Source organism: Alexandromys fortis, unplaced genomic scaffold (genome assembly GCF_014885135.2).
Source record: "Alexandromys fortis isolate MF-2015 unplaced genomic scaffold, M_Fortis_MF-2015_v1.1 scaffold_14, whole genome shotgun sequence".
NCBI classification, from domain to species: domain Eukaryota; kingdom Metazoa; phylum Chordata; class Mammalia; order Rodentia; family Cricetidae; genus Alexandromys; species Alexandromys fortis.
The window spans coordinates 5,683,955-5,708,363 of record NW_026067910.1 but is presented as its reverse complement, the minus strand read 5'-3'; the positions used below and the strand labels follow the sequence as shown (position 1 = coordinate 5,708,363).

The window sequence follows — 24,409 nt, the reverse complement described above, 5'->3', positions numbered from 1 at the left end:
ATACAAATAAGCATCACTCCAGTGTGGTGCTTCTTACTGAGACTTCAGCTTTATATGGATAGTCCCTTTCTCCTCAGGGATGATGCTCCTCTATTAGACTGAAGTGAATGGCAGCAACTTGTTGGTAATTTATAGTTAAATTGATCTATGTTCTTCTAAAGAAGCCTATTAAAAAACTTAATTGATTCTTTGTGGATTTCACATCATGTATCCCAATCCCACTCATCTCCCCTTCTGCTCTTGCAACTGCCACCCCAACATAAAATGAAAGCAAAAAGAAAAACACAAAACAAAAACAAAAGGTCTTGGTGTGGAGGCTGTATGTGAAACAGTGAGTCACACAGTACACTCTTTAGTCCATACATCTTTACTTGTAAGTGTTTATTGCAATGCTCATTGGTCTATTGTGAGGCCTCTGGCTTCTGCTTTGCCCTGGATACTGGGCCCTCACTGTGTCTGCTCTTGGATATCCCATTGTTGCCTTGTGTCATAAAGATCCAGTAGCTCTGGATCTGCAGGTGCTCATCACATGCTCCAAGAGTTCATAGACTTGGTAGATGTTGGGGTGCACCAAGACATAGCCCAAATTCTGGGCCTGGGTGCTAGCTGGGCTTGTCAGTTTGCCAGCTTTCCCTCATTATCATTACCAGGGTGAGCTCCAGTGCTGCCCTGGCTACCTCACCCAATGCAGCAGATAAACAGGAGCAGGGCCAGCTCACCTGCACCCACACCACCAGGGCTAGCTCTACTATTTTGCTCAGGTGAGGTACAGGGCCTGCGCTCCTGAGTGCTGTGGTTGGGGAGGGACAGGGCCAGCTCTCCCACTCTCGTGGCCTCCAGACCTGCTCTCCCACCTGCCACAGGTGGCAAGGAGGGGCTTCTTTCCCTCACCCTGACACCACATGGCAACTAAGGGAAGTGGGGTGAGCTCTCCTGTTCTCACACCCTCAGGGCTGGTTCACTTTTATCCCTGTCAACACAGTCAGCTCTACTATGATGCCCAGGTGAGGTACAGGGCCCATTCTCCTGTGTGCTGCAGCCAGTGAGGGACAGGGCCAGCTCTCCCACTCTTTTGATCCCCAGGCTGGCTCTCTCACCTGTCACAGGTAGCAAGGGGAGAGGGAGAAAAGAAGCTTATTTTTCCAGAGAATTAAGTTTTCTTTGATTATTCCTATCTCATGCCACTGATCTAAAATACTTTGCTTACCAGGATCTCAAACAGTAGGAACTGTGCTTCCAAATTCTCACTGTTTTAAGGTAATCTCTCCAAGGCTACATGGCTAAGAAAGCTTGCATCATGAATTTAAGTAACTTTGGTTCTAAAAGCAAAAGGGCCCCTGCACAGAAAAGCAATAGTATTTTTTCACTCAAATGATATTTGGTCTTACTAAATCATACCTAGACTATAAAGTAAGAGATAAGTAAAGGATCATAAATCTAAAAATCAATTATTATAACAAAATTGGTATTAGCCTTTTCCAGTTGCCACATAGTAAAACTGTCAACCAGGAGTATTAAATGCATGTTTAATTCTGCATAGAATGGTGGTGTCCCCACATTACCACACAGTTTCAGGATTTCATGCTGTTCTCTGACTATAAATATCCATGTAGAAATTTTAACAGGTGTTTTTGGGAGATTCAGATGATTAAAATAGACATATTTTGACCTTTGGCTAGCTGTAAGTTCAAGCTGCCTTTTGGATTGAACTTGTAAACTAGGTTCATAATTTTATTTATCATTTATAAAGCTGCAGAATTCTTTAATTCCAGGTGCAGTTTTTCTCCCGCCAGTGCTTGCAGGTTTGTTCAGTCCCACCTGTAAGCCCCTTCCTTCCCTGCTGATGTTGGCTAGTCCTCAGATGGAAGGTCACTGGAAGAGTAGCTCGGGCAGCGTCTGCAGGATCTACAGGTGACGATCAGTTGGTAACACCCTGGCACAAACACCAAGAAGCCCACAATCAGGATGGCAATGACCCGGCTGGTCCCCATGTGGCTGATGCAGCCGGTCAGCAGAAGGCAGCCCGTCACGATGAGAGTGGTGCCAATCAAAAGCAGCAAGCTGGCACAGATGATGGTCTTGTAAGGAATCTTAGCAGGGTTGTTGTTTAAGAAGAGAGATCTCATGATACCGGAGTCTCTTTAACTTAGCGCTAGTCAACAGTTCAAGTCCATTCCGAAGGTTACAGTTTTCTGAGTCAGCACTGAAGAGCTTCCAATAGTTACTCTGCCCTGGGTATCGCAATGTGAACTTGCAGCTCAGATCCCTTCCAAAGGTTGCAGTGTCCGGGTCAGTGCAGTTGAGCCATGTTTTCTTTGCTGGGGATCGCAGTGTGAGCTTGCAGCTCAAAGCCGTTCCCAAGGTTGCAGTGTTCTGGTTCAGTGCAGGATGGCCTCCAATGCTTACTTAGTTCCTGAGGATCCAAGTGCTACATTGGTACATCATCATCGCTAGAGTGGATGAACTTCACTTGGATGCCAGGCAGAGAGCAGGGGTATCTGAGATCTGACGGTTGCCCGTAGAGGCTCGCGCGGCAGTTTCCTCAATGTGTGTCTACTGTCTGCCTCCACCACAGACTAATTGCTTCTAAGGAGCTCTCGCTTTTGTGTCATTGAATAAAATTCTAAATCTCCAAAATTATGATGACAGAGAGTATGGTTTGGGCTTTATTTTTGTTACATTGTTAAGCCAGCTCTAGTAAATATCCTCATTCTGTGATAATTGAAGTTAGTAGATTTAGTTGGTGTGTGAATGTTCAGTTTGAATGCCTATTGCAGGAAGATCTCCTGGTTTCTAACTCACAAGTTATGTTTTTCAGTCCTGGTGCTTAATAAATCAAGGGAGAAAAACATATAATGTGAAGACTGTTGGAAAAATCATTTCAGTAATACTTCCCATAAGTGTATAGCTTGGTGTACTCTTGATATAGTATTTTGCTCTGACTTTTTACTCTTCGGTGGGAAAGTAAAATGTTTCTCACAATGGAATAACAAGATCCTCTGGGGATCTTTCCAAAGACCCTCGGTACGAAGGCTTATTTTCCCCCTACAATGTCCAGGTCTTCCCTTTGGTTCCAGTGTCTTCATATTAAGCTCTTATACAGTAGCAGTCATTACTTCCTTGTATGAACAGAATGAATTAAATGTCATGATTAAAATTTTTGAACCTGGCTTGGCCTGGTTATTCCTCCAAGTACAGCTGGCTTAGAGAATTAGATATCTCCATCATTCCCCACTTCCCGCCATTGTTGAGCCTATTATCTGACTGAACATAAATTTAGAACTTCTCACAGAAACATAAATCAGAGATAGACCTCATGTTTCCATTTGTTTATAATTTTGCAAAATGTGAAGACTAATGAGATGACTCACATTTAGGAATAAATATAGCAAAGAGCATAAATGAATTCTCTCACTTTGCCAGAATTACTTAGACTTAAACAATTTAATAATAATCTTTATTTGTACCATACACTCTAATATCATATGATATTCTAGTGGAAATCTGTTAATAATTTTTCAGTTGTAAATTGAGGCCTGCGTGGTTTTTTTCTTTTAAAAAGACTCCTTGCTACCCAGGATGTGGCTGTTTATTCTGGACCCACTCTCTTTGTTGTTTTTGTTCAGTGCTCTTACTGGAAAGTACCATCAGACCAGCACTCTCACCTTATCTTCCCTTTACTGAATACACACTGAGTTGTACTTTAAACTATTTGGCAATTCACAAAATCCCCAATCCTATTTGTCTTCTAGAAATAATTTCTCTTCTTTGTCTGTCAGGTTAGTCTATTTCTCTGCCATGGGTTAAACATCTTTAATTTCCCCCTTTTCATAGCTCATTTAATCTCAGTAAGGGATCAAGAAAGTGAGAGTTATTAATAAAAAACAGAAGTAGACAATAGCATCACATCGCAATGTGTATAATATAAAACACATGAAAGAATAAGATTATAACCAGGTGAAATACTTAAAATAAAGTAATTAGGAAAAAATCTTTTTGTTTTCAGAGAAGGAAGACCACTTGAGGAATTGCTAGAACTTCAGGACCTAAACCAAGGCAAGGCAGCTATTAAACTAGTGAGAGGTAGAAAGCTGTTTTAAGGTCTTAAGTGTGATGAATTAATTTCCTGCAATCACAATAAAAAACATATAGTGTAGTCCTTACTATTGTAAAACTTAACTATTGAAGAGTTAAATGTACAGCATGGTAATTTTTAAGTAACTTCAAAGTGCATTAAGTCTAATTTGTGCTTTTCTCCCAGATAAATTTCTCTTATTAATACATAAAAACATGAGATACTTGATGTTCAAAATTCTCTACCTAAAGAAAATATTTGAAAGCAAAGTGTATTGACTTGTGAAAGTATTTCAAGTGAAAGAATGCAAGATGCTAAGATCATCCAGTGGAAGATTATTCCAGAATTCACTGTGAAGAAACAGAAGAAATGTAAAAAATGAAATCAATATAGATCCTCAAAACTTTAAATCTTAGCAATAGATTCCAGTATGGGTGGAGTAGATGAAATTCCAGTGAAATAATTCAAAGGGATTATAAGACTTTTCAATGGAGTCAGAGGATATGGATAAACTCTGAATGAATTAAAAAGAGCACAAAAGAATGGATGAAATAAGACAATAGAGGTCAGGGACATGTAATTTAACAAAAACAAAAACTGAAAAAGATCAAATTGAAATTTTGGGAAATGAAACATTCATTGTTAATCAGGAAAACAACCCTATTTATGATATCTTTAAAAATATCCAAGAATAAACCTAACCAAGAAAGTTAAATATCTCTAAAAGAGTATGTAGAGACACCAGATCAAGGAATTGAAGAAGACACCAATGGAGGAAGAGCCTTGTCACATGGTTAACAGGATTAAACTGCAATTAGTAAGATTCCATGGAATCTCCATCAAATTGAAAATACTCTTGGTCTTGTGCTCCTCACAGCATAGAATTCCCCCTGGGGACAGGTAGAGCAAGAATGCAGTTGAGGTTTATTTTAGCAGCCATCAAGACAGCAAAGGAGAAGAGATGTCTTCCAGCATGGATTGCTGACTGAGCTGAGCCTCAATGGCCAGACTGTTTCTAGTATTTAGCCTTACAAGTCTTGACCTACCATGTCTGCTCACCTTGTCTATCCATGGGGGCAGTCCAGGGTCTCTTTCCTGCAACAGGTGAAGGTTTTCTTAGATATCATCCTTACTCAGAATTCAGTCTCTTAAACTGCAAGAATATGTATAAATGTAGATAGAATTGAGACGTTCGCTAGGGGAAAAGGCAAAAGTGCCTTAGTCGTGTTCTGAAGAGTGAAGGGTGTGTGTATCCTGAGAGCTGACAGGAGTCTACTGAGACCACCAGCATCTGGTTACTTCCTTCTCAGGATAGATTGGCAAGCTGTCTCATATCATATTCATGGGCAAGCGCTAGTACTTGCCTTTCTCAGTGTTCCATGAGATGTCTGATCACTCTGTCCTGCTTTAGAAAAAAGTCCTGTTAGGCCTATTAAGCCAGAATCACCCCCAATTTTTCCTGTTTATTCTCAATAATTTTCCATCTAGTACTTCTGCCCCAACCCTACAATCTGGCTATACAGACTCCCTTTCCCTTGATGTATTCAAATTTGAGTTTACTGATTTGGTTCATTTAATTACTCTAAAGATGTTCAATATGGAGATTAATCATCAGCCAGTTCTCTGTATTCAAAAAAGTGAGTTTCCAACTACTGACTTTTGCTCTTTCATTTTCATTGATTTCTCCTCACAAAATAACTAACTGCTACCCTACTGAGTAAACAGAGTTTACCACCAAATGCCAACTGCCAATTCAGTTGTTTTTTAGTGAGCAAAATCCAATTGGGTAGAAGACTGTACATATTCAACTTAAAGAGACTGTCTCTTCACTACTTAAACAAAGGATAGGTCTGAAAGACTCTTTGCTTGCTTTTTGTTTTTCTGTTGTTTTTGTTTTTCAAAACAGTGTTTCTCTGTGTAACAGTCCTGGCTGTTATGGAACTGGCTTTGTAGACCAGGCTGGCCTTGAACTCACAGAGATCGCCTGCCTCTGCCTCCCAAGTGCTGGGATTAAAGGTGTAGGCCTCCATGCCCAGTTGTGTTTAGCTTAACTTTAGTCAGGGTTATGTATCTTATTCTAGATCTTTATCTGCATATCCCAAATACAGTTTATAGCAAAGATTCTTTCCAAGTCCATTTAACAAGAACACTTCACCCTTCCTGGTTGATGGCCATCAACATCTAACTAGGCTCCTTAGCCATCCTCTTCATGCAGTTGACAGCAGGTTACCCTGACCTGGCTTCAGCAAGGCTTCCTTTAAGTCAGTTTCCATGGTATTTCCCACATTCCTGACTTTCTGAGTTGTTCACTAATTGGGTTTTCACTGGCCCTTTCCTGAACTTTGCCATAATACATTCTGAGTTGAGCTCAGTCTCATTGCAAAATCTTATTGCAGAGGTTCCTATAACTGTCAGAATGGTCTTTTTTAAAACTACATTTTAATGGCTGTCATTAAAATAAATTTTCACAAACAGTGAGCATATCATCTGTAGATGATATATCACAAAATTCCACAATATGAAATCGGAAAAGAAAGGTTAATAAACTGTAAATCAATTTCTTTTTCATATTTCTCATTTATGGCTTTGCATAGGTTCAAGAATAGCCTGTTTGGATGCTTACCTTCCTAGACCTGGATGGAGGGGGTAGGACCTTGGACTTCCCACAGGGCAGGGAACCCTGACTGCTTTTTGGTCTGGAGAGGGAGGGGGAGAGGAATGGAGGGAGTGGGAGAGGATTGGAGGGAGGGGGATACGNGAGGGGAAGGGAAATGGGAGGCAGGGAGGAGGTGGAAATTTTTTCAATAAAAAAAAGAAAATTTCTTTTACTGGTACTCCATAAATACTATATATTGTATAAGTTTATTGGAACCAAATTATTCTTATTGCAACAAAATATTTGACTGAGACACTTCTGCAAAAGTTTCAAGCTATCATAATGCTCTTTGCCATCATGGTTCCTAAAACAAAGCCAGTAAGCCATGAGCTAGAACCTCTGAACCCAGGAACCAAGATGAATCTTTTTCCTTGCCACAGATTAGAAAACAGCAGTGCACTGAAATAGTTGAAACAACAAACCAAAATAATCCTTGGAGCCCATAAATTAGCCACCTTGGGTATTTGGTTGCAGTGATGACCAACTTGGGTTAGTCCCATCTGGTGACTGTCACTAATGCTGCTACCATATATATTCATGATCCGAATATAGTAAATTTTTAAATGTCTACAATTACTTTATTAATTAAAGTCATTTTCCACTGAGAATTTAAAATTCACCTAGATTTTATCTAGTTATTAAAATGAATTTATGGCATGGGTTTAATGAGGATATGTTACAGATAGAACTGTTTTCATCCTAATACCTTGTAATTTAACCAGTAGGGTTTTTTATTTATCTTTTTATTGATTCTTTGTGGATTTCACACCATGTATCCTGATTACACTCATCTTCCTATCCCTTCATTTCTACCTTCTGTCCTTGCAACCTCCATCCCCAAAATAAAATAAAATTTAAAAGAAAAAAACAACAAAACAAACAAAAAAAGTCTTGGTGTGGAAGCTGTTGTGTGAAATAGCAAGTCACAGTGTATACCCTTTAGTCCATGCATCTTAACTTTTAAGTGTTCATTGCAATGCTTATTGGTCTGGTTCGAGGCCTCTGGCTTCTGCTATACTCTGTATACTGAACCCTCACTGGGTCTGCGCTTGAATATCCCATTGTTCCCTTGCGTTGTAGAGATCCAGTAGCTCTGGATCTGTAGGTCTGTCCTCATCACATGCTCCAACAGTACATAGATTTGGGGGATGTTGGTGTGTGCCAAATCATAGACCATGTTCTGGATCTGGGTCGTAGCTGGATTGGTCAGCCTGCCAGCTTTCCTTCACCATAGCTGTCTGGAAGAGCTCTCCAACACAGCCCTGGCTCACTCACTTGATGCAGCAGACAGCAAAGAACAGAGCTAGTTCTATTACAGGTCCAGCCTACCCACACTCACACTACCAGGGCCAGTTCTACTGTTTAGACCAGTCACCTGGTGAAGACAAAACTAGCTCTTCGATTCTCAAGCCCCCGAGTTTGGCCCTCCCGCATGTTTTTGGTTGCAAGGGGGTGAGCGGTGGGGTTTCATGCCACACAGACATCAGGAGCTTGGACTGCAACCTAGGACATTTAGTGTTGAAGTGTTGAGGTTTGTTGGGGCCATGTAAATCTGAGCATCCTGTGTTGTCTTTCAGGGCCATGGTGTCCTCTGGGCCTAGATTGCTTCCAGGGGCCTTGTCTGGGTCCAGGACCCTGCCATGGCTGCCATTGTGTTGATGTCCATGATTCCTTTTACCACCAAAGGCAGTGAGGATAGGGCTGCACAAAGTTGTTGGTTCTTCCTTTTTATTTAAACAGAAAAGGGAAAATGATGTGGGAAGTCCTTCTGTTTATGTGTTGCTTTATTGGTTAATGAATAAAGAAACAGCTTTAAAACTATATAGGGGAAGAGAGATAGGCAGGGAAAACTAAGCAGCATGCTGTGAGAAAAGAGTTAAACTCAGAGAGAAGCAATGAAGCTCCCCTGAGACAGATGCAAGTCAGAACTTTAGCCAGTAAGCCAAAGCTACATGGTGAGACACGGATTAATGGAGATGGGTTAAATTAATATGTAAAAGTTATCTAGTTAGAAGTTAGAGTTTATGGGCCAAGCAGTGATTTAATTAATATGGTTTCTGTGTGATTATTTCAGTTTTGGGCAGCTGGGACAAATAAGCAACTCCCTCATCCAACAAATTGGCACCAACATAATGGACTAAATCCATGTAAAACCTGAGAAAACTTAAAAAGAAATCCTAAACACAAAAGAACAGAGTTAAGCATGGTTTGGCAGCAGCAATTTGTTGGCTGGGTTCTGTTTGCTAGAAACAAGGCTCCTTTAAGAGAGGTTTTCCTGATTCAGCTATAGCAGGAAAAAAGCCACACCATTTTGAAATGCCTACTTTCTGGGCCATGCTGCCAGGGCAAACTCTGACTCTTTCAGGCAGGAGTTCAACTACAGAGTATCTGAGTGGGGTTTGTTAGCAGCATGCTGCAGCTTGCTTGATGGCAACTTGGACCTAATGTGTGCATGGAAGTGGGAGGTGTGTGTGACTCTCAGAGGCGGTGAGCAGCTCTGCCATGCTGAACTGGGTAGAGCAAGCATGAAATGATGTATTTTCCTTAGCATTAACACAGCTTAAATTTTATGAAGTGCAAGTGCTTAGCATGTTAAGTACCATACCTGGGCACTAAAGAATTACTAATATACAATAAGACAAATTCAGATGAAAATGAACTCTAAATGCATCACAGTGTTGGATAAATGTACAAAGGCTTGGGAGAGAGAGAGAGAGAGAGAGAGAGAGAGAGAGAGAGAGAGAGAGGAAAAAGAGTATAGAGAGTTGTAAAATGAATACAGACAGTTAAAAAAAGAAAATGGTTTAAATAAGTTAAAGTCTTATACAGAGTAAAGACAATCATAGATTAAAAGGAGTAAACAAAGAATAAGCCCCCTGAAGATGGAAAATTCATAGAGACTCTGGATTATGTATATTATTGTGATTTTTTTTGAATTTTTTGACTGTGAAGGAGCTAAGTACTAGGAGAAATTTCATTATACGGACACTAGGCTAAACCAGCATGTATATTATAAAGGTATCTTGACTCTAGAATTTGGGTCTATTGATACGCTGCTTTGGAAAAGAGGTTCTTTTGTCTCCACAGAGGATAAGAATCTGTAGATGGCTTCCAGACTAATATGGCTTGATTAACCAAGACCTCCTCAAAGGTTACTGTGAATACACTCCCCAAAATACTTTACTCAATAAATAGCAGAAAGCAGTTTGGAGAGAAATAACTATACCTATATTTCCAAATATTGTCTATAAAGGTTTGTTTACATTTAAAGGGGGATATGCTATAGAGATGGATACTTTGCATTGGTTTGGATCTTGTCTATTGATACAAAGTTAAGGTCAATTCTGTATATGTATATTTCTGCTCTTAATTAAGGTATTGTATTTGTTTAACTCATTTAAAAATAAGTATAATATATAATTAAGAAATAGAGGTTAATAAATAATCATCTATAATAGTCACACTTGTAGTCATGTTAGTTAGATTTTCTAGATGTACAGAGATGCATTTCAAATACGTATTATTCAAATCTTTCAAAGAATAACAGAATATGGCATTTAAAATGTTTTAAAAACTTAGAACTTTTCATGACAGTGAGACACGTCTGCTCCTGGCAGCACCAGTTACTTCAAGAGGAAGATGGACATTGAAGAGTCTCCTTCTAGAGTTTGCTAGCCATTCGGGCAAGAAACTGTTCTTGACTGGACTGCTTAGCTGGACATTCAGGACCCACAGAGAAATGACTGCTAAACTTGCCTAAAGGTTATGCAATCCTTCCGTGTTCCTGATTCATGAAAGAGTTTGCCAAACATTGTGCAGGACACAGAAGAAAATGACTAACAAACTGCCAATATAGGTGAAACTGTCATTGAAACTTCCCACTTCATGGAAAAGTCTATTGGATGCTATGGGCCTGTGGGCTGAAGATGGATGCCCCAATGGTACAAAAAGCTTTGTGTGACTATATAGGTAGCAAGATATTTCTGTCAATTCTAGAGTTTTAAAAGTTGCTTACAATGAACTTATTGTTTACTTAGGTAATATTCTATCCTTCTGGAGTCTTTGATGGAATTGAAGAGTAGATAGTAATAATATAGCTTTCCTTAGTTATTATAAAAGATAAAGTAGACATAAATATTGTAGCTGTAATTCTTGCTTGATATCTGTTTTGTTATATTTAATTTTGCTATGTTAAAAGTTAAAATCTTCCTTTTTTATTTAAACAGAAAAGGGGAGATGATGTCGGATTCCTCTCTTTATGCTGTGAATACCATTGGTTAATAAAAGACTACTTTGAGCCCATAGCAGAGAAGGGCTTTAAGAGCTGGGTAGGGTAGATAAAACTGGATGCTGGGAGGAAAAAGGCAGAGTCAGAGAGAAGTATGGAGCCACTGCCAGAGATAGACGTGCTGAAACTTTGCTGGTAGGCCATGACCTTGTGGTGATGCACAGAGTAATGGAGATGGGTTAAATTAATATGTAAGAGTTAGCCAATAAGAAGCTAGAACTAATGGGCCAAACAGTGATTTAAGTAATATAGTTTCTGTGTGATTATTTCAGTTCTGGGTGGCTGGGACAAACAAACAGCTCCCTTCTTACTATACCCCTCACTGACTGTACCAGTCTGGAGAGCAGGCCCTGGTCCTCCTTAGAGCAGCATAGTAAAGTTGTCCCTGCTCATGCAGGTTTGGGTGAGCAGACTCTGAAACTCTTTGCTCCTTGTTCCTCATCCATCAATACAGACACAGACCTTAGCTGTGATTGGACCATGGATTTAGACATAGTTCTTTGTAGCAGCCATGGCTCAGATGACACCATGATTCTGGTTAGCAGTGTACATCACTCAAATGGTATGGACCCAAAAGCTGAATGGCCCTTGAACCCCCATATGTCTCCAGGTGTGAGCCCAGATCCTGGGCATCCATTCTTAAACCAACATATGTCTAGTCTTTGATATTTATGTCTTTACTGCAAACTGAGATCCATTATATTATTTTTGAAAGGCATATATGTTTTTATATGACCTCTCTCTTTATTTCACATAGTATAGTTGAATGAGTATATTGATTTTGAAAACAATCACTTAAAGTTAAGTATAAGAGTAATTGGATTTTTAGTGTTAATTCCATCCTAAATTAATTAAAGGTGAAGAAAATGTGAACTATCGAAGTATTTCTGAAGACTACGAGCCATTTTTTATGTTTTCTGTTAAAGCATTTTTGTAAAAGATACCAATGCTATTAGCTACCTTTGTTTTTTTTAAATATTTATTTATTTATTATGTATACAATATTCTGTCTGCATGTATGCCTGCAGGCCAGAAGAGGGCTTCAGATCTCATTACAGATGGTTGGGAGCCACCATGTGGTTGCTGGGAATTGAACTCAGGACCTTTGGAAGAGCAGGCAATGCTCTTAACCTCTGAGCCATCTCTCCAGCCTCCTATTAGCTACCTTTGAAATCGATGTTATGGCCAGCAAGCTAAGCTTAAGTTTATTTTTTCATTCCTTCTGGATGCTAGATTTGATTCTTGTTCCCCATTCATGCTGAGGAGTGTGATCTAGGACAGTGATCTCTGTGTCTTCCCTAAATAAATAATCTTTATTATACATAATTCTGAACCAGTGTGGGATTGTTTTCTGTTTTCCACCAGCATCTGGTGCCTGAAAGAGGGGCCCAGTCCACACTTTTTGGGATTGTTCCACCAGTTGCATGGCACACTGGGTACTGATTCTCCTGCCTGCAGCTTTAGCCAGCCCTCAGATGCAGTAGGCTGCAGTTCATTCATCCCCAGCTCGTGACCCACATGCTGCCCCTATGTGTATTCCACGCCAGCCAATAAACTGCTGCCTGCTCTCCCTGTGGTACAAACGGTCCACCACTCATACTGATGGAAACTTTGGGTCTTCATCCTGGGTCCCAACTCTCAAAATTATATTAAAAAGCATATTTTTAATTACCTAAGTAAGGAATACATGCTGTTCTCTATAGCTAGCGTCTCTCAGCCATGTGGCTGCAACTTCCACACCTGATGGCCAATAGCAATTATTACACCTACTCCATCCAATTCATTGTAATTGCCTTATAAAAGGTAAGATCTGAAATGTTATAAAAAAAGACTAATAACATCCAGGAGTTCATTAACTATTTTGCTTATACTAATAGAAGGGGTTTTGCTCTTGTTTCCACAATAAAAACTATGGAAACTATCAAAATTAGTAAAAATTCAGTTTGAAAAAGAGAAACCTCTTGAGAAATAGAAATAACAGCTCATTCACAGAGGTGACAATCATACAGGTTGTAAGAAAACCTCTTAAGGGTTGGGGCAGGGTTTTGTTCTTCTCTTTCCAGGAAAACAATTCTCATCTTCAATGAATTGAGACACCTTCGATATCTAGATGCCTAAAGACAAAAAGATAGCTATCCCAGAAAGAATAAACAAACAAATGGAAATCTGACTTATGAGGCTGTATTTTCTCCAGAGTTAAATTTAATTATCTGGGGCTATAGAGATGGCTCAGTGGTTAAGAGCACTGACTTTTCTTCTAGAAGTTCTGAGATCAATTCCCAACAACTACACATTGGTTCTCAACTATCTGGTGCCCTCTTCTGGCCTTCAGACAAACACAATATACATAATAAATTAATTCTTTTATTATCTGGACATGTGTACATCTCTACTTAAAATCAGAGCTGGCTTTGCAGTTGGATGATGGCTATATCATTCTCCAAATTCCAGTATATTGTTAAAAGAAAAATTCAGAATTTCTGCCTCATGTCTGGAGCTATCTGGTATGTGATAGAAAAAAGATAGATTTTAAGGAAATATTTTACTTTTCTCCATGCCGATCTTGTTTATATTGTATCTTTCATTGAATAATGTTTAAGTTTTCAACAATGAACAGTAAATTTTCCTGCAGTAATCTTTGAAGCTTCTAAGAAGAAGATGGGGACCCAAACAATGACTCCATCTGGATAATATGATGTCATGTTGTTGATAGTGCTACTATGAGACCAGTTTTTTGGTACCAGCTGTGCAAATGGTGCACCTTGTTACATTGTTCTGGTCTGAACTTCAAACAAGAACTTCAAAAAATCCTATCAACTACTCAGAGACCATATGATACTATACAAAACAGCAATCTTGAAACTTAACCATAGTTTTACTATTACCAGAAAAAAACATCACCCCAATGACAGAAGGAAGTAATTCTAAAAGACCATCTTTCCTCTCCCAACAAAGTTTGTCCTCATGGATAGAGACACCATTTAGGGGCTGATTATTACTCATATAGGGTTAGGGGTTAAGGTGGAAATTAGGTAAGCCCAGAGATCAAAAAAGAGGGAAAACTGAATGGGATAATAGATAATTTAGTGTGAACTTATTCACACTAACAATAATAGTGGTGATTAATAGAGTGAATATTTGTGAGCTATTATTCATGGACAATTTACATTGGTATAGATTTTTTTGTATATTGATACAAGTTCAAATGATATTTGTTATATTGAATATGCTCCTATTTTTATTTACAATATTTGTACACCTATACAAAGTTATTTTTTATTTTGTATGCATGCATGTTTCTACCTCTATTTAAGACATTTTGTATATTGATACAATTTTAGGATATATCTATCATATTGCATTATATATTTCTATTTTTGATCAAGATATTTATACATTGTTCATATTTTGAGGTCATTGTCTTCTGTTTTATTACTTTATAAATAATACCATTCAAAATTTCCACTTCTTCCCCTCGTCCCACTTCCCTCCCACTTTAGTGAACAGTTGTTTAAAGATTCTTTAGTATTCTGATATAAAGTCTTAATGTTTAAGTTATACAGGTATTAAGTATTATAGGTCAATAGTCACTCATGTTTGTTTTACTTTTAGTCAGACTAATTAGCTTTTTTAGATACATAGAGATTGTATTTTGCATAGATAGGTACCTTCAAACTCTAAGTTCTGTAGAACATGGCATTTAAATAGGATTCTGTTGATATGAGACATGATTGCTCCTGGTAGAGCCAATCTATTCCTGAGAGAGTATTGAACATTAAGACACTTCACCAAGAGGTGGTTTTATTCTTGGCACAACTGGCCTTTGGGCAAGAAACTGTCCATTACTTGAGCACTGACAAAGTGCTAGATATCCAGACTGGACATCAGGATACAAGAAAAAAGACCATCAAGTCTTATCAAGACAGGGTAAGATGTTTTTGAAAAATTTCCTGCCTCTGAAAATTGTCTGTCAATTATTCTATGCCTTAGCCAAATCTGGTTGCTTCAACATTGCAAATGAGACTTTGGGTGATTGCTCAGGCAGCCAGTTATCTCTGCCATCTACTGCACATTTTGGAAATTGCTTGATTGCACTTCCTGCCTACTCAAGTACTATTTTCTTCCTTCTCAAAACTTCAATGGGTTGAAGATTAGATAGGCATAGTTACCTTCCTTTTATAAGACATTTATCCAAGACATTTCCAATGCAAGACTTAGACTCCTTAGCATAGGATGTTTATTAAAACATTAGGATATGTTCCTTGTTTACTATTGTTTATGTTAATTGTAATTCTAATCTTATACTTGATATCTGTTCCTAGTGTATATAGTTTTTTATTGGGTTTAGACATTTCTTATTTAAATGAAAAGCTTAAATTATTCTTCCATTGTGCCCTATCCCCTTGTCAAAGAGGTGTTATATATTAGATACTTTATAAATCTCTTGATGAGTCAAATTGTATAATTTGTGGGAACCTGAAAATCATTATTAAAGAGTGGCTTATGTAGGTAAAAGAAGATTAGAGAATGGTCAACAGTTAAAAGAACATTTTAGAATAGGGTAAACGCACACACATATATGCACACAAACACACACACATGGTGTAGGAGGTCCTTCTGTCTTTGTGTTTATTTTATTGGTTAATGAATAAAGAAACTGTCTCGTCCTGTGATAGGGCAAAAAAACAGAACTAGGCATGGAAAACTAAAGTTAATGCTGGGAGAAAAAAGGTGAAGTCAGAGGGACATTATGGAGTCACCACTAGAGATAGACTTGTTGAAACTTTGCTGGTAGGCCACCACCACATGGTGATATACAGATTAATAGAAATGGATTAAATTAATATAAGAGTTAGCCAAGAAGAAGCCAGAGCTAATGGGCCAAGAAGTGATTTAATGAATACAGTTTCTGTGCGATTATTTCAGTTCTGGGCAGCCAGGATGAACTAGCAGGCCCTCCTCCTACAGATTGGCACTCACGTGGCCAACTAAATCCACATAAAACCCAAGAGGGTTGGAAAAAAATTCAAAATAAAATACAGAGTTGAACACAGCTTCTTGTTGCTTGCTGGTGGCATGCTGTGGCTCTCTTATGAGAGGTCCTTCAGCAGGCAAAAGAATAAACCACCATAGCTGTTTTGAAATGCCAGCTTTCTGGACTTTGCTGCTAGTGTGACTTCTGGCTCTTCCAGGAGGTGGAATATTTAGATGGGATGTATGAACAGCAGACTATGGCTTTATTGGTGGCTACTTGGCCTGCCTGTGTGCCTAGGGATGGGTCACTGTGCAGGTTGCTTGAAGTCAGCAAGGAGCTCTGCTATGCTGGACTAGGTACGGCAATAAGGCAATGCCGTATTTATTCTAGCAATGGCACTGTTTAAGGTTTTATTTATTTATTTATTTTGTTTTTTTGAGACAGGGTTTCTCTGTGGCTTTGGAGCCTGTCCTGGCACTAGCTCTGTAGACCAGGCTGATCTCGAACTCACAGAGATCCGCCTGCCTCTGCCTCCCTAGTGCTGGGATTAAAGGCGTGCGCCACCATCGCCTGGCTTTAAGTTTTTAAAGAAGCAGTTAGCATTTTAGAAAGCACTACTGGACAGTAAAGAATTACAATATGCAATAAGCACAAATTCAGATGAGTCATAGTGTTGGACAAATGTATGTAGGCTTGGAAGAGAGAAGAAAAAGGGTATAAAGAGTCATAAAAAAGGGTAAAGTCCTTAAAGAGACAGTGTACAGATAGTCATAGTTTAAAAAACTAAAGACAAATAAGCCACATAAAAATGGAAAATTCACAGAGAGTCTGGATTATGTATATTATTGTGTTATTTTTGAAATTTTTGACTATGAATGAGCTAAGTACAGAGATGCATTTCATTGTGTGGGCTGCTAAGCTAAACCAGAATCTAAGGATATGTATCTAAGGATATGTTGCTTTGGAAAAGAGGTTCTCTTTTTTCCACAGAGGATGAGAACCTGTAGATTGTTTCCTATCTGGTGTGTTTTGATAGAGTATGACCCCCTGAAAGGTTGCTATGAACACCCTCAAAAAGTTACTTTGCCTAGCTACTGAATATGCTGAACCTAGCACACACGATACACTATGAAAGACCTAATTAATAGCACAACCGAAGCCAGAGTTAAGGGGCCAAGCAGTTCTATAAATAATATGGTTTCTGTGTGATTATTTTGGATCTAAGTGAGCTGGATGGCCTGAAACAACCAACAAGCAATGTCTCCAACACACACACACACACACACACACACACACACACACACACCAGTTACTGTAGAAAACATAAAGCCTGATGATTTGCAGATTTGAAAAATAAAGCAGTGTGGAAGGGCATCCTTGAGGAAGAAAACCTTGAGGCTTTGGAACTGAATTAATATACTCACTTCACAAACCCCTGGGACTTTCCACTGCTGCGATGCACTTTTACAAGAAAGAAAACAAAGGTAGAATGAGGTCAGAAATTATAAGTTAAGCCCTAAGTAGGAACTAGGAACATACCTCAGTGGTAAGGGAATTTATCACCAAAGCTAACAACCTAAGTTCAGACTTTGGCATTCTCATGCTCAAGGAAAGATCTGATTCTCAAAAGTTGTCCTCTGAAGCAGACCTCCTGAAGCCTGTCCTCCCTCTCTATTCATTCCCTGGGGATTCCATATACCACTGCTGTAGATTCAGCTTCCTTCTCTTATCCCATCTATTTCTGTCACCTACTGATAGCTGAAGACATTCTCCACCTAGGAACCTGGTGCCCATGCAGGCCTGGAAAATAGGTAGATAAACTTCACACCCCTTCCTTTCTTACATAGCTCTTTCCTGAAGACTTTCTCGGCTTTTCTCCTAGTCTAACTTTTTTTCTCTGTCACCCAACTGTATGCCCAAGGATTTCCTATCAGTTCTGCCTCTGAAGATGGTCTGTCAGTTATGCTAGGCCTTAGGAAAGTTGGTTGCTTCAGTGTTGCAAATGAGACTATGGGTGATTCTTCAGGTAGCTAATTGTCTCTATTAGCTCTATCTAGACAACCTCACAGACATACCCTAAAATGTTTCTATGGCAAATTTAAGTCACCTGAACCCTAATAATTAAGAATAATCATGACAAAGATGAAACTTTGTAAGTTTATCCATAAAGCATTTTATACATCCGAGTGTCTCAGTACATTTTGCAAAATCACAGCTCACTTACTCAGTAGCATGATTGAGTGATTTGTGGATAAAATGGGACTTAGTGGATGAGTTTTGGGACAAATTCGCAGGTTCCCATTATAGACTATATCATGAGAATTCTGCCCCACAGAAAGATGTTTCTTTCATTCTTATACTAAAAGGAAAGAAACTAATTATTTATATGTGATGAAGAAGCTTACAGAAATATCTAGTTATTACATTATGGATGTATGGTTTAATTTCATAAAAATCTTAACATTTACTTGGTATGAAAAATCCATAAGCCAGGCTATTTCAATATACATTACCCCAAAATGTAAAAGTTGAAAGTTCCCATTTGGTTGAAGAACAAGGGGCATAAAAATAAATTATTTGTTTTATGTTCAATAGCAGCAATATGGTTTAGATAATTCTGGAGGATATAGACAACAGCAGCTATGGCACATTTAGATAGAAGTAAACAGGGAAAGAATGTATCCATCTGAAGTTCACAGCAGAAAAGCAAACATGATGGAATCAATAGCTACTGATATTGATGATGGAAAAACAAAATCTTCTGGTGAGTGCTTAAAAATGCAAGCTATAGTTTACTGTTGCATGTACCACTGGACTAATGCAATCATTTAATGGTGCATACACCACTGGAGTAATACATTTAAAGTTGCATTTGCCACTGGGTTAATACAGTCATTGAATTTGCTGGATTATCCTTCAACAGTTTATATAGTTTGAGGTGATATTGTATGTTTACATACTTTTTTCCAAAAAATTTAAAACTAAACTCCTATTTTTATAGTAAATAATTCACTTAAAATAATTTAGTCTCTCTTGCATTAACTAACAGCAGTAGAAAACAAACCTTATGTTTTTGAAAAATATTTTAATTGGTATATGTTAATTACATAAAATATTGTTTCATTATGATATTTTCATAGAGGTATGTAATATATTTTGGTCATATTTACCACCGTCCCTATTGTCTTCTTTTGTCCTCCTATTCTTTTTCTCCTTTTTTTTCTCTTCCCCTCCAGTGTCCACTACTACCTCTTGACTACCTCCCACCTCTGCTTATGTGTTTTTTATATTTGTTTGTTTATATTTATTTGGCTTTGGTTAAGGGTTACTTGTAAGAACATAAATGAAGGGCCAGAAAAAAAATTTGTGTGTTTCACCACTTCCCAACCCTAGTAACCATTATCTTCCTATAGATCTGAGGGAGGTGAGGGCCTTACAAGCTCCCATCCTGTAATAGTGTAATGTCTGTAAATCCTCAGAGATGGGTAGGTCCTTGAGAACATCCCTCTCCTCTGTGACAGAGTGTTGGTAACCTGAGTACTGTTCAGATAGTTATTGCTACTTAGGTTGAAAGCCAGCAGCCCTTCCATGTACCCCTGAGCCAGATCTATATATGCATCTATAGGTAGAAGTTTTAAATTTGAATATAATTGAATTTCTTAGGTTTTTTTTTTTGAGGTGAGTTAGAGTCTCAGTAGCATAGTCTGACCTGGAACTCATTTTTTAGCCTGGCTATCCTCAGACTCTTAGCAGACCTCTGCCTCATCCTTCCAAATGCTAGGATTGCAGGAGTGAGCCACCATATACAGTGAATCTATCAGTTTTTGTCTTCATTGTGTGTGTTCTGTTTGTCTTAAGATGGAAGGATTTCTTCAAAGATCACAAGTGTGCATTCCTTTATGATTCTTTAAATATACTATTTTATATTTTTATTCTAAAATATATTTATATTACAGGTATAAGTGTTTCACCTGCATGTATATCTGCGCACTGCTTAGCTGCCTGGTGCCCATTAGATCAAAATCGTGCATCAGATCCTCTAGAACTGGAGTTATTGATGGTTTTAGACACTACATGGGTGCCGAGAATTGAACCTGGGTCCTCTGGAAGAGTAGCTGTGAGACAGCTCTGCAGTCCCTAAAGTTTTATTTTTAATCTACATAGTATTTGTTTATTAATGAATAGGGGTGGAGATTGAAGGAAAGGTGTAGATCTGGAGTATTTCCCATATTTTTAACTATACTACGTTGGTGTTGGAGGTCCTTTTGTCTATGTGTTGCTTTCATTGGTTAATAAAGAAACTGTTTTGGGCCTGTTGATAGGTCAGAACTTAGGTAGATTAGGTAGATGGGGAAAATTAAATAGAATGCTGGGAGGAAGAAGGCAGAGTGAGAAGAATGCCATGGATCTGCCACCTGAGATAGATGTACTGAATTTTACCCAGTAAGCCACTGCCATGTGGTGCTACACAGATTAATAGAAATGGGATAAATTAAGATGTAAAAATTAGCCAATAAGAAACTAGAGCTAATAGGCCAAGCAGCGATTTAATTAATGCAATTTCTGTGTGGTTATTTCCGGGACTAACTAGCTGGGCAGCCAGGACAAACAAGCAGCCCTCACTTGTAACAATTGGTGCTCCAATGTTTATGATTATATCCATGTAAAACCTGAAAAACTTAAAAAAAAAACATGCCAATATTCCCAAATATTGTTTATAAATGTTCTTTTTACATTTAAAGTGGGATATGATATAGATATGAATAATATGCTTTGGTACAGATATTGGTTTATTGATACAAATTTAAGATCAGTTTTGATATATGTATATATATTTTCTCTCTGACGGCTGTACTGTGATTGTATAGTTCATTTAAAGAATGTATTGTATAATTAAGAAATATATGTTAATAGATGATCATCTATAAATAGTCAAGCTTGTAGTCATGTTAGTTAGATTATCTAGATATTTAGAGATATATTTCAGTTATTTAGTGCCACGGACCTGCTCAGGGGAGCTACTCAGACCGTGGGAAAAGCAGGGTCCTGATAACAGGAAGGCACAAGTTTGGCGAATGACAGACAGTCACAACACACAAGAGAGTGCTTGGAATCTGGTGCAATTTTACTGAATTCATGTTTTCATTATATAGTATTCAAACAAAGAACAAATCAGAAGCTCATGTATCATTGGTTGGCACAGTATGAAAGCTTCTTTTTGTCACATCAGCAATATTTAAGAAAAGCATATTATCAGGGACAGGTGTTAGACATAAAGCATCCTTAGAAGAGGAAATCTTGTCCTTGGGAATGTAAACCTCAGAGAAGTGGTTTCATCTTATGAATAGAAAGTTTCTGTCTCATTATCTTTATCATGGCCTTTCCTCTTCCTAACCCTTTATTTCATCTAGTGACCAAATATACCTAATCAGTTCTGTGTACCTGTAGAAATATACTTTTTAGTACCTTCTTATGCAGCAGACACTATGGGGGTTGGGATCCATAAAGTTCAAAGTATAATATAATACTTTTTGTCCATCAACATTAACCCATCTATTCCCTTGCTCATCATACACCCTGTGTATGACAAGGGTTCTTCTGTAGTCTTATACTTTCCCATACTTTGCTTCCCCATCCTGGAGCTGTTCCTGAAGAGATAATACTTGTCTTGTAGATATATAGAATATTATTATTATAAAAGAGATTTGCAAAGCCCATATCTTGCATAGCCAGCTAATTGAGAAACCTGTCTATGCCTTAAGGGCAGCCAGTACTGGGCTGTCTGCCATTGACCTCCAGGAAGCCTAGTCCCATAGGACACGTAGCTCCCATCCGGCATAATGACATATGTCATGTCACATAGATGACACTGGAGTTGGTGTGGCAATTTAGGTATTCTTCAAATCTTTCAGAGACCTTCAGTATGTGGCATTTAAATTGTTTAAAAACTTAAGAATTTTCATGACAATGAGACACATTCGCTCCTGGCAGCACCAAGCTACTTCAAAAAGATGATGGGCATTAAAGAGGCTCCGTAGAGAGTTGGTTAGCCATTTGGGCAAGAAACTGCTCTTGCCTGGACTGCTTCAATGGACATGCAGGACCCACAGAGAAAAGACTGCTAAGTTTGCTAAAGGTGAGATGATTCTTCGGGGTTATAGTTTTAGTTTTTCTTAGTTATCATAAAAGATAACTAAGGAAACAGATATAAATATTGTACCTGTAATTCTTGCTTGATAACTGTTTTGTTATATGTAATTTTACTATGTTAAAGTTAAAGCCTTCCTTTTTATTTAAACATTTGAAAAGGTAAAATGGTATAGGAGGTCCTTCTGTCTGTGTTGCTTTCATTGGTTAATAAAGAAACTGCTTTGGGCCCTTGATAGGGCATAACTTAGGTAGGTGGAGAAAATTAAATGGAATGCTGGGAGGAAGAGGGCAGAGTGAGAAGAATGCCATGGATCTGCCACCTGAGATAGATGTACTGAATTTTACCTGGTAAGCCACTGCCACATGGTGATACACAGATTAATAGGAATGGGGTAAATTAAGATGTAAAAATTTGCAATTAAAAAACTAGAGCTAATGGGCCAAGCAGTGATTTAATTACTATAGCTTCTGTGTAGTTATTTCCAGGGCTAAGCTAGCTGGGCAGTAAGGACAAACACGCAGGCCCTCCCTGCAACACTACATTTGTAAGCACTCATATACAACAGAACTAGTTTCTCTAGCACCATTTATTGAGTCTGTTTTCCCTGTGTAAAGATGTCAGATCCCCTGGAGCTTGTGGTACAGGTGGTTTTGAGCTGCCCAATGTGGATACAAGGAACTGAACTCATATATTTCACAAGAGTAGCTTCTGCTGAAACATCTCTCTAGTCCATGGCAAAAATTTTTATTTTATTTTATTTAATTATGAGAATGTTTATTAGATAAGCCATTATTTAATACCCGTTCATATACTTATAGCCTTGTTATTTTTAACAATAAAGTGTAATTTGTCAAAAGATAACTTCTTTTGGGAAAATAAGGAAATACAGGAATAAAAAATACTTGGTATAAGAAAAAAATTCTTTAATGTGGTTTTATGATACAATTGTTAAGACACAGTTTACCAGGAAATGAGGTATTTCTGTCTTGTATCTTATATAAGTATGCCAGAGTGCTTTAGGAAATCTTTCAGTCAGTAGCCTTTAAGTTACCCGCCCAATCATGTGTGGCCTTTAATAGTATAAACACCAATGTAAAGTGTGCTCCCTCTCTTTTCTGGCTCTGGGATTCAGTTTTATTCCCTGTTCAAGCAGAGAACTGTGATCTGTGAGTCTACCCATAAATAAATAACCTTTTTATTGTACTCAATTCTGAGCTAGTGTAGGATTTCTTCTTTGTATCCGTCTTCATTTGCCACCCAGCATAGGCCCTAGCTCCACACCTGCTGGTCCAAAAGGCTTAATGGTCCAAGGCCCAGAAGTTCTCCTGCTCCTGCCCGCCTGGCTTGCTTTCACCACCTATTAAGTGTTTTTTTTTTTTTTATTTTTTATTTTGTAAAACCTCTGCCACACATGGATGGCAACTTGGTAATTTCCCAAGCTCATGCACATTTTCTACCCTCCCCCACTGTCACTTTCCTTACCACACTGTGGCTTGCAAAACTTCCAGTTTGTGCCTCCTGCTCCTGAGTTCTTGGCTCCTTGCTCCATGTACAGAGTTGATTTTTTATCTTTTTTTAATTTGTCAAGCAAAGCATATTTGTCAGTGTTTTCCCAATACCAAGGCAGAACACCAAGCGGCACAGGACTGTTTGTGCTGCCCCCAGTTGAGCCGCTGCTGGTCATGACTCTGCAAACATGGCACTGGCTGGACAAATAAAGTGTTTTATTACACTTAAAACAATTTACCAGATCTCATAACAAAGGGAGCTATTTGATTAATTAATAAATCAACAAACTTGAAAATTTATATAATGCAGACAATATTAGCATGCAAAATTTCAATAATCTTTTTGCTAATATGGACCACATAATCGTAACAAAGCAAACTTCCACAGATACAAAAAATATTAATAACCACTTGTGTCTTATTGAATCACCATGGAATAAAGTTAGAATTTAACAATAATTCTACCACCAGAAGGCCTACAAACTCATGGAAGCTGAACCGTCAACTACTGAACTACCCCTGTGTCAGGGAAGAAATAAAGAAAGACATTAAAGTCTTCCTTGAATTCAACAAAAATTCACAAGATACTAAAACCTATGGGATACTATGAAAGTGGTGCTAAGAGGAAGAAAGTTCATAGCTCTAAGTGCCCACATTAAAAAAACAAAACAAAACAAAAAAAAAAAACAAAGAAAGCTCACATTAGAGACTTAACAGCACAACTGAAAGCTCTAGGAAAAAAAGCAGCAGACTCAC

The 24,409-nt window shown here is 38.2% G+C and overlaps 1 long non-coding RNA gene across 1 annotated transcript in view; it reads right to left on the bottom strand.

Annotated features, from left to right (window-relative positions):
* Positions 1-22,501: 22,501 nt before the first annotated feature.
* Positions 22,502-24,409, bottom strand: part of LOC126499027 (uncharacterized) — a 17,833-nt gene continuing 15,925 nt past the window's right edge. Inside the window, exon 3 of the long non-coding RNA XR_007590953.1 lies at positions 22,502-23,851. This is a non-coding gene — a long non-coding RNA (uncharacterized lncRNA). The remainder of the gene's footprint in view (positions 23,852-24,409) is intronic.